Genomic DNA, 12,544 nt, shown 5'->3' on the forward strand with positions numbered 1-12,544 from the left:
CCATTATTGTTCATAACATGGTCTTTACTAACAGAGCTAATTCATCTTATTGAAACTGTTCTTTTTATTTTTTCTTTACATCAAATAAACACTATTTAAGTCACCTTTTTTTTTCCCCAAGCACTCTTTCTTCATTCTTTTTTCTGACACACAGGTGATATCAGGCTCATAAGAAACACTTATGCTGGGCAGAAACTGTGGTGTAGTTTCCTGATCTACCTCCCTCCAGTGCAAGCATAACATAGCATAAAGACATGTCACTGTGTTTACAAATCTGAATATAAAAGCATACATAAAGTGAATAAATAATATTCAAAAATAATTAATGAGGGAAAATGATTCATAGGGAGGAAAACAGTAACAAACCCAAACATAACCCCAGAAAAAAACCCCAAGCAAACAAAAAAATAAAATCCCAATCCCAAACCACTTGGAAACATCTGTTTGAAATTATATTTTATCCAAAAGTCTAACTCAAATGAACTGCCTCACTGCCACTTCCTAAGTCATTCTCATTGGTGCTGTCTGATGTGCATAATTCTCCCCAAGATTCCCAGTTTCATTTCAAGCATCCCACCGTTTTACATTGGCATGTCTCCCTAGTACTTTCTGCTGTGGTTCAGCTGCCCAGTAGCCCCAGCTGCAGCCATACACCTCATAGTCCTGCATGGGGTTTGCTCTTGCAGGTAAGAGGGGGGGAAAGCATGAGCTACAGCTCAAGACATGGCAGGGATGTTGGAACTAGATGATCTTTAAGGTCCCTTCCAATCCAAACCATTCTGTGATTCTAAGGCAAAAAATTGAGGGGTACTGAGCAAGGACCAGCAGATTTTTGTCATCAGCACCCACTCCTCTCCCCTCCCAAAACAATGCTGCTTCTTCACAGAGGCAAGGGCATGCTGTCAACATCAGCATCAGTACCAAGACATGGTCCAGGGCCCTCATTTCCTCTTCCCCCAGCAAACCAGTATCTGGGCAAGTGTAGAAGAGGCAAATATTTAGTCATGGGGCTAAGACACAAAATCCTTGATGATGAATGAACTGGGAGCAGGAAACGTTCAGCCCAGGTTACCTGAGGACCAGACTCAAGAGTTGGTTGCAGAAGCAGGACCAAGAGAAGAGATATTACTGCTGCACACCAGCATTTTAGATGCTCAAGTCTGGGAACATGCAACAATGCAATCTCCTTTATCTGATCCTCCAGGACTGCTGTTGGTTTTCTTTGGTTTTACCATATTGCACGTGAAATATAAACAGTATAAAGAATGCTCATGTTGATAATTGTCTAAACTTTCAAATCTTGACATTAAGTGTAAAGGAATTGTCACAGAGTTTGGCCATAGCTAGGAATAATTTACCCACTAAGAAAGCATGACTGTGCATTGAAAAGATTATTGCTTTATTATTTCCCTCTCCCTCAGAGTGCAAGCACTCCAAAGATCACTATGGCAAGTGAAGCTAGGCACAAATGAACACCTTCCTGAAGATTTTCTTTGTCTTGCCTTGGAAAACTGGCTTCCAGTGGTAAGGCCTTTTTTGTTACCAGTGGTGGAGCTTCCTCAGTATTAGGACTGAGATGATGAAACAGTGTAACTATCAAAGCAAATACACCTCAATGACTTGAGACACTCACTCTACTTATTCTCAAAGGCTCAGATAGACCAGTAATTAGTTTCCCATGCAATGAAATAGAAAGTGTTTAAACAGGAGTTGGAAGCTGTAATATTTCATAGATCTGAGTCAGAAGGGCCATCATAGGTCCCCAAAGGTTATGTCCATGCTGGAAAATGAAAAGGACCAGGTATTGACACAGACACCCACTCTGCTCTAATGAGCATATATGCTCTGGCACAGTCCCAGCCTTTGTCAACCAGCACTGGCCAGACCATGCCTACACACAGCTTAGCAAGCAACAAGGATATCTCTTGGCTTCTCCACATTTCCTACACAGCTAATATTTAAAGGTGCTTTACTGTAAAGGGGCTCTGAAGGTTAAATTACTTACCTTGAGGTTGAGCTTTCCTAACTTGCTATTGCATTTCAGTGTAAACTAAAATCATAGAATAGAATCACTGAATTGTTTAGGCTGGAAAAGGCCATTGAGTCCAACTGCTCCTTCAGCGCTGCCAAGGCCAACACTAAACCATGTCCCCAAGTGACACATCCACCCCATTTTTAAATCCCTCCACGGATGTTGACTCCACCACTGCCCTAGTAGTTCTGAGCATCATCCATGGGTATCACTGAAAAAGAAGGCCAGCAAGAATCAGCAAAAGGAAGGCTGAAAGGGCAAGCATACAACAGAGAAACTCATGTCACTTCCTGTGCTGTGGCAAGAGCTTCAGAGACTGGGGCAATGAAATCCAGCCTGAAGCTGGGTGGAATCCTGCACACAATAGCAGTATTTCAAACTGCCCTATTGAGTTATGCAGCTTGAAAACTGGCCCCAAATGAGAAACATATTAACAGAATGATAAAATCATCATTTAGGTTGAAAAGACCTCTAAGATCATTGCCATGAGAAGGATTTTGCACAACAAATTCAAATGTTTCAAACAGAGCAACAAAATCAATCCTGTGATCAAATAGATGCACCTGTGAGGGAAAACACAGCTCAGCTATACTCAGAATATCAGAGCAATTGCTTCCACTTCTAGGCCTAGTGATATTATTTTTTTGAGTAAAATAAAACTATATGTGTAGATGATTGCAAGAATGGGAGTTGAAATGCAACCCATTTCTAGTAAATCTGCATTTTCTTTCCTTTTGTATCCCATGAAAATATATAGATTAGAAAATAGATGTGAGCCACAGGCTTAGGAAACAGACAAACTACAAATCCTCTCACTTTATATTAAACATTCCTGAATTGGTCATCAGTTTAATTGGATAAGGCTGAGATCAGTGGGAGGTTAAGGATCAAATTTGCTAATTAGTACACTTAAAAAAGAAAATAGAAGAAAAGCATGCCCCTGGAATGGTGCACTGGGAAGGAAAACAAGGAATTTTTTCAAGTGGAATTTTACACAAAACAGCCCTGGTGCCTCAGTCACAAAGCAGCTAGAGAACACACTGTACTATACAGTTTTGACAGGGGAGGATGTGATACTCTATAAAAAAGTGCAATTCCAGGGGAGAACATGGAGATGCTCTGAGGGCTGGAACACCTCTGCTATGGAGACAGACAGGGAGATCTGAGGATGTCCATCCTGGAGAAGAAAAGTCTCCAGGGAGGCTTTAGAGCTCTTTCCAGTGCCTAAGGAACCTCCAAGAGAGATGGAGAGGGACTTCGGAGAAGGACCTGGAATGGCAGGACAATTGGGAGTGGCTTCACACTGGCAGAGGGCAGGGTTAGGTTAGATATTAGGGAGAAATTCTTGGCTGTGAGGATGCTGAGGCACTGGCACAGGTTGCACAGGGAAGCTGTTGCTGCCCCATTCCTGGAAGTGTTCAGGGCCAGGCTGGATGGGGCTTTAAGCAATCTGGTCTTGTGGAAGGTGTACCTGTCCATTGCAGCAAGTCTTTGAGGTCTCTTCCAGCATGAATGATTCTATGATTCTATGACTGATTTGTTAGGGTTAATTAAGATCTTTAAACACAAAAAGGATTTTCAGCAAGCAGCCAATGGGCATCTGTCTAAGGCCTCTGCACAGCTGGTCTATAGAAATGCTTTCACCTCGTATGCCAGCCTGTAATGCTCTAATCCACTCAGTGGGTTGAGGGAAAGGTAATTTTGAATTACTCTGACCAGTGTGCAAGATAAAAACTCAGTTCTCAGGAGGTTCAAAAATAAATAAGTTTTACTTAGGAACTTTGGGTCACCCTTGTGCAATAAGGCACTTGGCAAAAGGAAAATCAGTAAACTTCACAGCATTGAAACATTCCCTGCAAACTTTAAGTTAGCATGCCTTGAGAGAACAAAGCCCTTAGACAGGCACTAATCACGGCACTTAGCAAGTAACTAAGGGGATACTGCTCAGTGTGGCTTGTAACTTAAAAGAAGAGAGAAAAAGAGGAAAAGAGATAAGAAAGGGAGGTAGATAGTCACCACCCATGGATCCAGTGTGGTCTCACCAGCTTCCAACCCAGGGCAGAGAGGCACACCACGTGGCACTCAACTCACTGTCCTTTTATCCATTGCCCTCACCCAGGACCTGTCCCAGCTTAAGCTCACACTTGTGCCTGCACTTTAGGCAGAGCCAGGAGCTTCAGCATCATCTTGGGGCTTGCAGCAAGGCCACATGGTCGACTGCCACCATTTTAGGGCATACCTCAGAGCCGTGTGGTCACCAAGGCCATTTCAGTGCAGACCTGCAGTTATCTGCTGAGACTCAGAGGGCTGGGGGGGAGCAGCTGCCACCCCCACCAACAGAGAGCTCGACCTATTCCCCCCACCATTTTCTCAACTAGTTGTGTGAACCAGATAACTTTACCGCCAGTCCCTGACACAGCGCTACTGGTCATTCACCTCATTATACATCCTGATGTTGAACACCTTTAGTCTGAGTAAAAAAGATAGATGAGGTTTTGTTAGTGATGGCAAAGAGACCACATAAGTAGTAGTTTGTTACATGTCTCCTCTGACCTGAACCTTGTATACGAAACAAGAAAATAAAAAATTTTCTATACCTGGAATTGTGGTACATTTTTTGTTACACATTCTCAGCTCATCCCCATCTTGCCTTTGCTCTTTGTTGTCAATCTCTGTTCATGTGACAGAGAACACCACAAGCAAGTGGCCGCATCTGACAGCAAATGCAGGATCCTCAGCCATCTCCTGCTGTCTGAAATGTCCTGGCTTTACTTTCAGCTAGAGAGTAAAGTGTGTGTTCATGCACTGTCTTAACACAAAGCAGCAATTTTCACCTGAATATGAGGATCCAGAATGATAACCCCCTTGGCACATCTCTCCGATTCACTTCAGTATAGCCCAACAGATCAACTCACCCTTATCTAAATTGTGTAAGTGACTCAACCCTACCTACGCACAAAATATCTTAAAATACAAATTCTCCATCACACTCAACAGCAAGTGTTGTGTGGTGGTGGCTTAACAACAAGAGGCAACTCTGTGTATCTTTTCTGCCTGGCACTGTGAGCAGTGAGCAAGCTTGCTACATATTTTAAACCCATATGTTATCCAAGAAGCAAACAAATAAAAACATTCCCTGGGGTATATTGAATTTCTGTTCTTTGCCCCAAGAAACCCCTTCCCTTTTTGGCTATCCCACCATGAATGGCTCTTTGAGCCATCACTCCCTTTTCCATTTCCTCAATCCTGTTTTTTTTGCGGCATGTTGGTGGCAATGGACGCGATCACCAACCCCTCTGATAAATTATTCTAGCCTCTCCAGCATCACTAAACACTTCAAATTCACTAAACTTTAAAATTCCTTAGCCACAACACCCTCCAGTTGCTACCAGAGCTTACTCTGGGTCTTCTTGCACCAGTGTTCCTGCCATAACACTGTCCATTCACAGGCATTCATGAGAAGGACCCTCATCACAGTTCACTCAACTCTTGCTGCCTTCAGCAGCTTGTTTGAAGGTACATACCATTCATTTCTCTCTTGAAACACCTAAAGGCATGGATTACAGCTCTGTGCAATGACGAAAGACACATAACCTGGCAGAAGACTCCATAGCACCAGCAACTTGCTCCATCTGGGTACAAAAGCAGTATTCCCAAAGAGTCAAGAAAGTAACAAAACTATTACAGAGGCATTCAGTAAGATTTGATGCCTTCCTGGGAAATTGTAGGCTAGATATTAGGAAGAAATTCCTTCCTGTGAGGGTGGTGAGATAGTGGAATGGGCTGCCCAGGGAGGCTGTGGAGGCCCCAACCCTGGCAGTGTACAAAACCAGATTGGATAAGGCCTTGAGCAACCTGATCTAGTGGGAGGTGCCCCAGCCTATGGCAGGGGTCACTGAGACTAGATCTTTAAGGTCCCTTCTAACCCTTACCATTCTGTAATTCTAATGTGGGCAGGTTACATGCCATTTGATCACCTTTCATCCACACAATACAGAAGTCACTGATTACATTACTTTAACTGGAGAATACCAAAAAATGGATTCAGGAAAGAGAGGATCAGTGCAACAGTACAGTAGAAAGGCTGCACTGCTTCCATTCAAAACATAGTGGGGATTGTATATAAGGGAGCACAAGATTATATGTAGCCAAAACATGAGTGATACAGCTTTGGGATGAATTTGGTGTGTTGCAACTTGTAATTTTACTAAGCCAAAGGTGAAAGCTGATATGAGGCAGAAGAAGAACCAGATTAGTTTTGTAAAGGCAAACGCCCACAAACATACCAAACAGATGTTTGAAATGGCCTCAAGTTGCACCAGGGAAGGTTTAGATTGCATATTGGGAAAAACTTCTTCACAGAAAGAGTGGTCAGGCATTGAAACAGGCTGTCCAGGGCAGTGGTGGAATCTCCATCATTGGAAATGGTCATAAGTTGTGTGGCACCTGGGGACATGTTTTAGAGGCAAACTTGGTGCTGGGTTAACAGTTGACCTTGATGACCTTAGAGAACTTTTCCAGCCTTAATGATTCTATGATTTTGTGTTGTGAACTTAAAAGTTCTGCTGCGGAATAAAAGCAGAGTAGCAGGAACAGAGCAGAAAACAAGATCTGTGCTTATCCCTGAGGAGTATGCAGATGTGCTAAAAAGAATCAGAAGGGTGTCACAGTATTAAGCTACATCTAACAGGCTTGAGAAACAGGCTTGTTTATGTTGAGACATCCACACTTTCCCCACTGAATCTCAAAAGCTTTTTTCTTTATTACAGCAGTGTTTAGTGTTCCATAATTTGTCTGCAATGAAATTTTTCCTCTGCCACGGACCTCCTGGAAGCAGAAGTTGCCTCTCCATCCTCAGCCTAAGCGAAGCTCAGGCGCAGCAGGTGCCGACGGAGGAATTACACAAGAGCGATGCAATCTGCTTAGCTCCAAGCCTAAAATCCACTGCGACTTTACAGACTGGTCCTTCACAGCAATTCAAACCACTCGATCAGCTCCTTTCCAGTACAGCTGGAAATCACAGCTGTAAGCACTTCACTGCCTCCTAGGGTGGCAATTCTGCAAAGAATTCACAAGGCTCACATAGATCACCAGAAAAAAGCAGTGTCACCCTTCAAGTTAGAGCTCATGGCAGGTCAAGGAATTTTGAAGCCCAGATAGCAGAGGAGGAATGTGCACAAGAATGCTGTGCAAGAAAGGCACATTGTCCTTACAACAATCCTTCTCCCCAAAAAAGTGACTTATCTGTATGCTGCAGGTTTAGGTAATAAATCTAAGGAGGTAACAGAAGCCCCATTTGTGATGTGACTGATAACCATACCAGCAATTTTTGCACATTCCTTTGTTCCATTATTCTTCCAAAGAATGATGGCTATTTGTAAGACTTGCAAAAACATGTGCATTTAGATGAAATCGTGAGCAAGCAACAAAATAAATGGACCCAAACAGTCAGACTTCAGACACGTGGGGCTATTCTTGTGCTGCTCAAGTACATAGCACCAGGTTTTCCCTTGTCATGGGAGAGGTACCCACAAACCAGTGCTGGAGAAGACAGCTGGCTACAGACTTGTCACAAAGCCATGCAGGATTTAAGTTCTTCTGGGAACTTACACAAAAGCATTCAAAAGATAACTAACTGTTTATTTATTGAGAGTAAAAGGACCAAAGCCCTTATTATTCAAAATAATTGAGCCTGACATGCAAATGAGTGATTGCACCTCCGAGGACACACGTCTGTTCTTCCTTCCCGTGCTAAATCATGGGCTTATCTTTCCACAGTATGATTATCTGTAACAAAGGAATGCCTTTTGTCTACAAGAACTTGGCTCTGTTTCATCAACATGGGCTAGAACAAAACTTGTCTGTATGACAACACCTCCACAGGTTGCCCAGAGAAGCTGTGATGGCCTATTCCTGAAAACATTCAAGGCCAGGCTGGATGGGGCATGGAGCAACCTGGTCTAGTGGAAGGTGTCTCTGCCCATGCCATGGAGGTTGGAACTAGGTGAGCTTTAAAGGCACTTTCCAACCCAAACTATTCTATGATTCTATGACTTGCAGTCTATTCCTTAAAAGCCTGCCTGTGGATAGTCCTAGTCACTCAGCTTCCCAACAGAAAGAGAAACCTCCTCTACCCTCTCAAGTGCTGGGAACTACAACATGGGCAATGTTGTAGTTCATTGTCACATGTTTTTAACTCCTTGCATACTTCAAGGCAGACTGAGTTTCAAATGCACCAATATAAGTTCTCACCCAACCCAAAGGATTGTGAAAACCCCAGGAAGAGTTTGCCTTCAGGGACTACAGAGCCTCTCTAGTTAACTGCTTTACAGTCTCTGAGGATGTCACACAAGAAGCAGAGCTTTGTGAGAAACGTGCCTGAACCGTCTGCCAAGAAGTGCCATTAACTGCTTATTCCATTCATCATGTCCACTCCTAACCAGCACATTCCCTTCACCACCTGCTTTACCTACACCCAGTTTTAGACTACCAGTATTTTATTTACTCTTCAGCATGACCAATTTTCATCATGTTGATGCCCTGGCTCCATTCTACTGTGCTTTAAATCAATCTCTTCACAAAAGGGACCATGGCAAAAGGTCACCATCCATAAAGGGGGTTCAGGATCAGAGAGCAGAGAAATGACTGTATGGAAAGGGCAGGCACCAATCTCTTCTCTCTGGTGACCAGTGACAGGACCTAAAGGAACAGCACGGACCTAGATCAGGGGAGGTTTATGTTAGATGTTAGGAAAAAGTTCTTCACCCAGAGGGTGTTCAGGCATTGGAACAGATTCCCTGGGGTAGTAGTCAAAGCACCAAGCCTGCCAGAACACAAGTGTTTGGACAACACTCTCAGGCACGTGATGGAATTCTAGAGGCTGATCTGTGTGTGGGCAGGAGTTGGATTCAATGATACTTGTGGTTCCCTCCCAAATCAAGGTATTCTCTGATTCTGTGAAGCATTCACCTCATAAAAGGTTCATCCTCCCCTCACCTCCCAGTCTCTGCTGTTCTCTGACACTGTAGCATCATCTTTGCCCAACCTCAAGTTGTATCTCTTGTTCACCCCACTTTTCCACCACACTTCCTCAGCTTCCCTCACTTTGCCACCTCTCCATCAAGAGTCCAGCTTCCCTTTCCAATCCTGCTTGGACAGGAAAACTGAGCTTTCAACAAGGTCCTGCCAGTGAGCCAACCACTATTTGCACACATGGTTGTGAGCAGGGAGTATTAAGGAATGTAAATTGATCTACTGTTTGCTCCAACCCCACATGAGATGAGAGCTGATATGAACAATGTACTCCCCACAGTACTTCTCCTCCACATTATCAGCCTCTGATCTTAATCCCAGGAGTCAACGCCATAATCCATCACTGTTAACTAGACTGAGGTCCCCTAGGCAGAGGCCTTATCTCATTCAGTATCTAAAGGGCCATATGACAGTAGTGCAATTAAGAAAAGTTACACTGGCCTGAAAGGGTTAGGCTGGCTCTTTGGAAACAATTCTCTGTTATCAGAGACCAGACAAATGAAAAGTTGAAAAAAAATAAAGTTGGCTTCACACTGCAAGAGAGTATGTTTAGATTAGATATTATGAAAACATCCTTCCCTGGGAGGGTGGTGAGGCACTGGCACAGGTCATCCAGAGAAGCTGTGGCTGCCCCGTCTCTGGATGTGTTCAAGACCAAGATGCATGGGGTTTGGAGCAACCAGGTATAGTGAAAAGTGTCTCTACCCACGGCAGGGGCTTGGAACCAGATGCTCTTTAATGTCCCTTCCAACCCAACCATTCTATGATTCTCTAAATGCACTTACGTGCTACAATTCACGTTACTTTCTGGCACTTCCATTGTTGGAACCTTCCAATCCAACAGATCCCAGTACCAACAACGCAGAAACAAAAATAGCTAGCTTTGGACACCTACCCACACCTCCATGAGCAAGAGTGGTGTTTGTAAGGCAAGACAGAGAGTGCTGAAAGTGGTTTGCCATCTATTGGCACTAAATGTTTCAGTTTCTATCAGAAATGCTTCTTGAGGTGAAGGTAAAGAATAATACACTGGCAGCAGCATTGATTCTCTGTTTCTGTGTTTTTGATTTAGTATGTTCCATGTAGCCCTGCTGCCTGCATCAATCAAAATATGACCCATTGAGCAAACAAAACTCTTAGGAGAACAACCCCAAGTAAAATAAAACACCAACAAAATTCCATCATCAACCTGCCTTCTGGGGAACCCTTGCCATAGAGCAAAAATGGTTCTTTCTCTTGGCTCTGCCAGAGGCAGACCACTCCATCAGGTCAAGGAAAGTTGCTGCCTTCATCTCATTCCTGTCCCAGATAGAAAGGAGCTGATCCTGCATTGACTTTACAATTCAAGTAAAGGTCTCCTGTTCAATAGTACCTACACTTCCTGCCCTTCATACAGGTCATGAGCTAACTACAAAAATTATTTGCAGTGGTCCTCTTAAAGGCAAAGCTGTGTAAAATGCCCTTAAAATACACTTGCCTCTGCCTAGAATTCTTTTGCAGATTTAACTGCAACACAGACAATCCTGGGACAATCATGTCACAGCTGTCAAAGACACTCAATCCCCTCATCCATATCATCAGTAAAAATATTAAACAGGACTGGGCCCATGTAGGAACAAGCATGATGGTGAGGTACCCTTTCATGATAGAAAACCTGTGGTTGATGCTTACAGGTGTTGAGGACTGGTCAAAGCACTTCTGCATCTGCACAGGAACAGGTAATGCCAAGAGATAAAATTCAGCTGAAGTTCACCAGCCAGCAAGGAGAAATGGCTGAACAGTCCAGCAGTCCAGGTTTAACCACCAAGTTTAAAACCAAAAAAAAAAAAGAAAGAAAAAAGTAAAAAACCAGCAGCATTATGGTTATCTTTTGCATGTGAATCATTAAATCACTGTGGGCTGTCAGATATTAGAAAGGACAAAGGGTAATAAAATGGTACATTTCTCAGAGAAGATGCCACAATAAACATCACCCTTAAGAGGCTGAGAACGGGATCTCAGGCAAGGCAGGGTGTGAGTGAAAACAAGAGCTGGAGAGACTTTCTGCAGGGGCACATCCTACAGAGGTGCCACATTCATTACTACAAATCTCAGATGAACTGCTTTTGAATCTGTTTGGAGTCTGCGAAGTGAGAGAGCAGAGGGTTGGTGGTGTCCAGAGCTCAGACCATGAACCAGTCCCACACTTTTACTAGCCAAGAGTGTTCTGTCAAGGGAAAGCTCATGATGTACTTCAGATACCATGCAGCTTGATGGACATAACCAGCCCACACACTTTCCCAAAGGAGTGCAGCTCTCATCCCAGAGAAGGACTATGAAATCTTCAGCTAGAGGAGATCTCTTATATCACTAACTTCACCCATTCAGCAGCAAAAGACAGAGCACATAAATCTTCAGGGGTTAACTTTCACTAGGAAGGGTAGGCTTCTTTTCTGGTAGCATTTCAAGTGCTTCTAATCAGACACATCATTCAGATTAGTATAAAGGGACATTTAGTATCCCTGTCTTGCCAGCTGATTCACCCACTTTCTCAGGCTAATCCCAGCATCACACAGAGACCAGGCCAGACCTTCAGTGCTTATTTGGATGACAGGGTGACCAGGGTAGGGGAGGACACTCAGTGGCTGGTAAGCTCACATGGGTCTGAGGAGCATTGGATTCAGTCCCAAAACATTCCATTGCTGTCACTAAGCAAGTTAATGATAATATATCCCTTGTAAGTCAAAGGTCTCTTAGGGTTCCCATAATGAATGGCCACATCAAGCATGTCAGGACAAATCAGTGATTAAATCAGGTGTATCTACACTGTTGGTTGAGCTTGGGACCAAGACCAGTGCTGGTATGAGACAATGCCACCCTGCAAGAATACAGTGAACAGCTGCCTTTTCCTGAGCTCTCATGCTGAGTGGAGGAAGTAAGCACCAGCACTATTGTGGCTCCAGTCCTCTCAATGGCTTTGACATACCTTGGTATGGTATGGGCTAAGTAGAGAACACCATGTCACTGCCTGTCTGCAGGTGTTCCAAAAGCTGTCCTTCACTGTCATAGCGGAGGCTTTGAATGGGTAACAGCAGGGACAGAAACACACAGGTCTGGGTGATGAGAACTGTTGTTCATCTCAATACATGGATGTGACTGCAGAGTCAACAAACAACTGACAGAGAGACACTATTTCTTATTATGTCCATAATACTCTGCTCATAATACAAATTATGTTTTTCATACATTAATTGCCCACTAGAAGAAAATTACTCAAATATACATTTAATTTTCTTTAGCTGACATTCACCAGAGGCAACAAGGGCTCACTGGCACTCCTGTTCCTGCTCCATCAATTTGCTGCCACAGCTTTGATGATGAAACAGCTCCAGACCTCAGAGCAATGATATGACAGTCAGGACAGCTTCCCATATCAAGAGCATTTGTAAGAGACTGAGCAAACACCACAGGCAAGACACTGAACCTGTAGACTTTCAAACT

Source organism: Acanthisitta chloris, unplaced genomic scaffold, assembly GCF_000695815.1.
Source record: "Acanthisitta chloris isolate BGI_N310 unplaced genomic scaffold, ASM69581v1 scaffold12462, whole genome shotgun sequence".
Taxonomy (NCBI): domain Eukaryota; kingdom Metazoa; phylum Chordata; class Aves; order Passeriformes; family Acanthisittidae; genus Acanthisitta; species Acanthisitta chloris.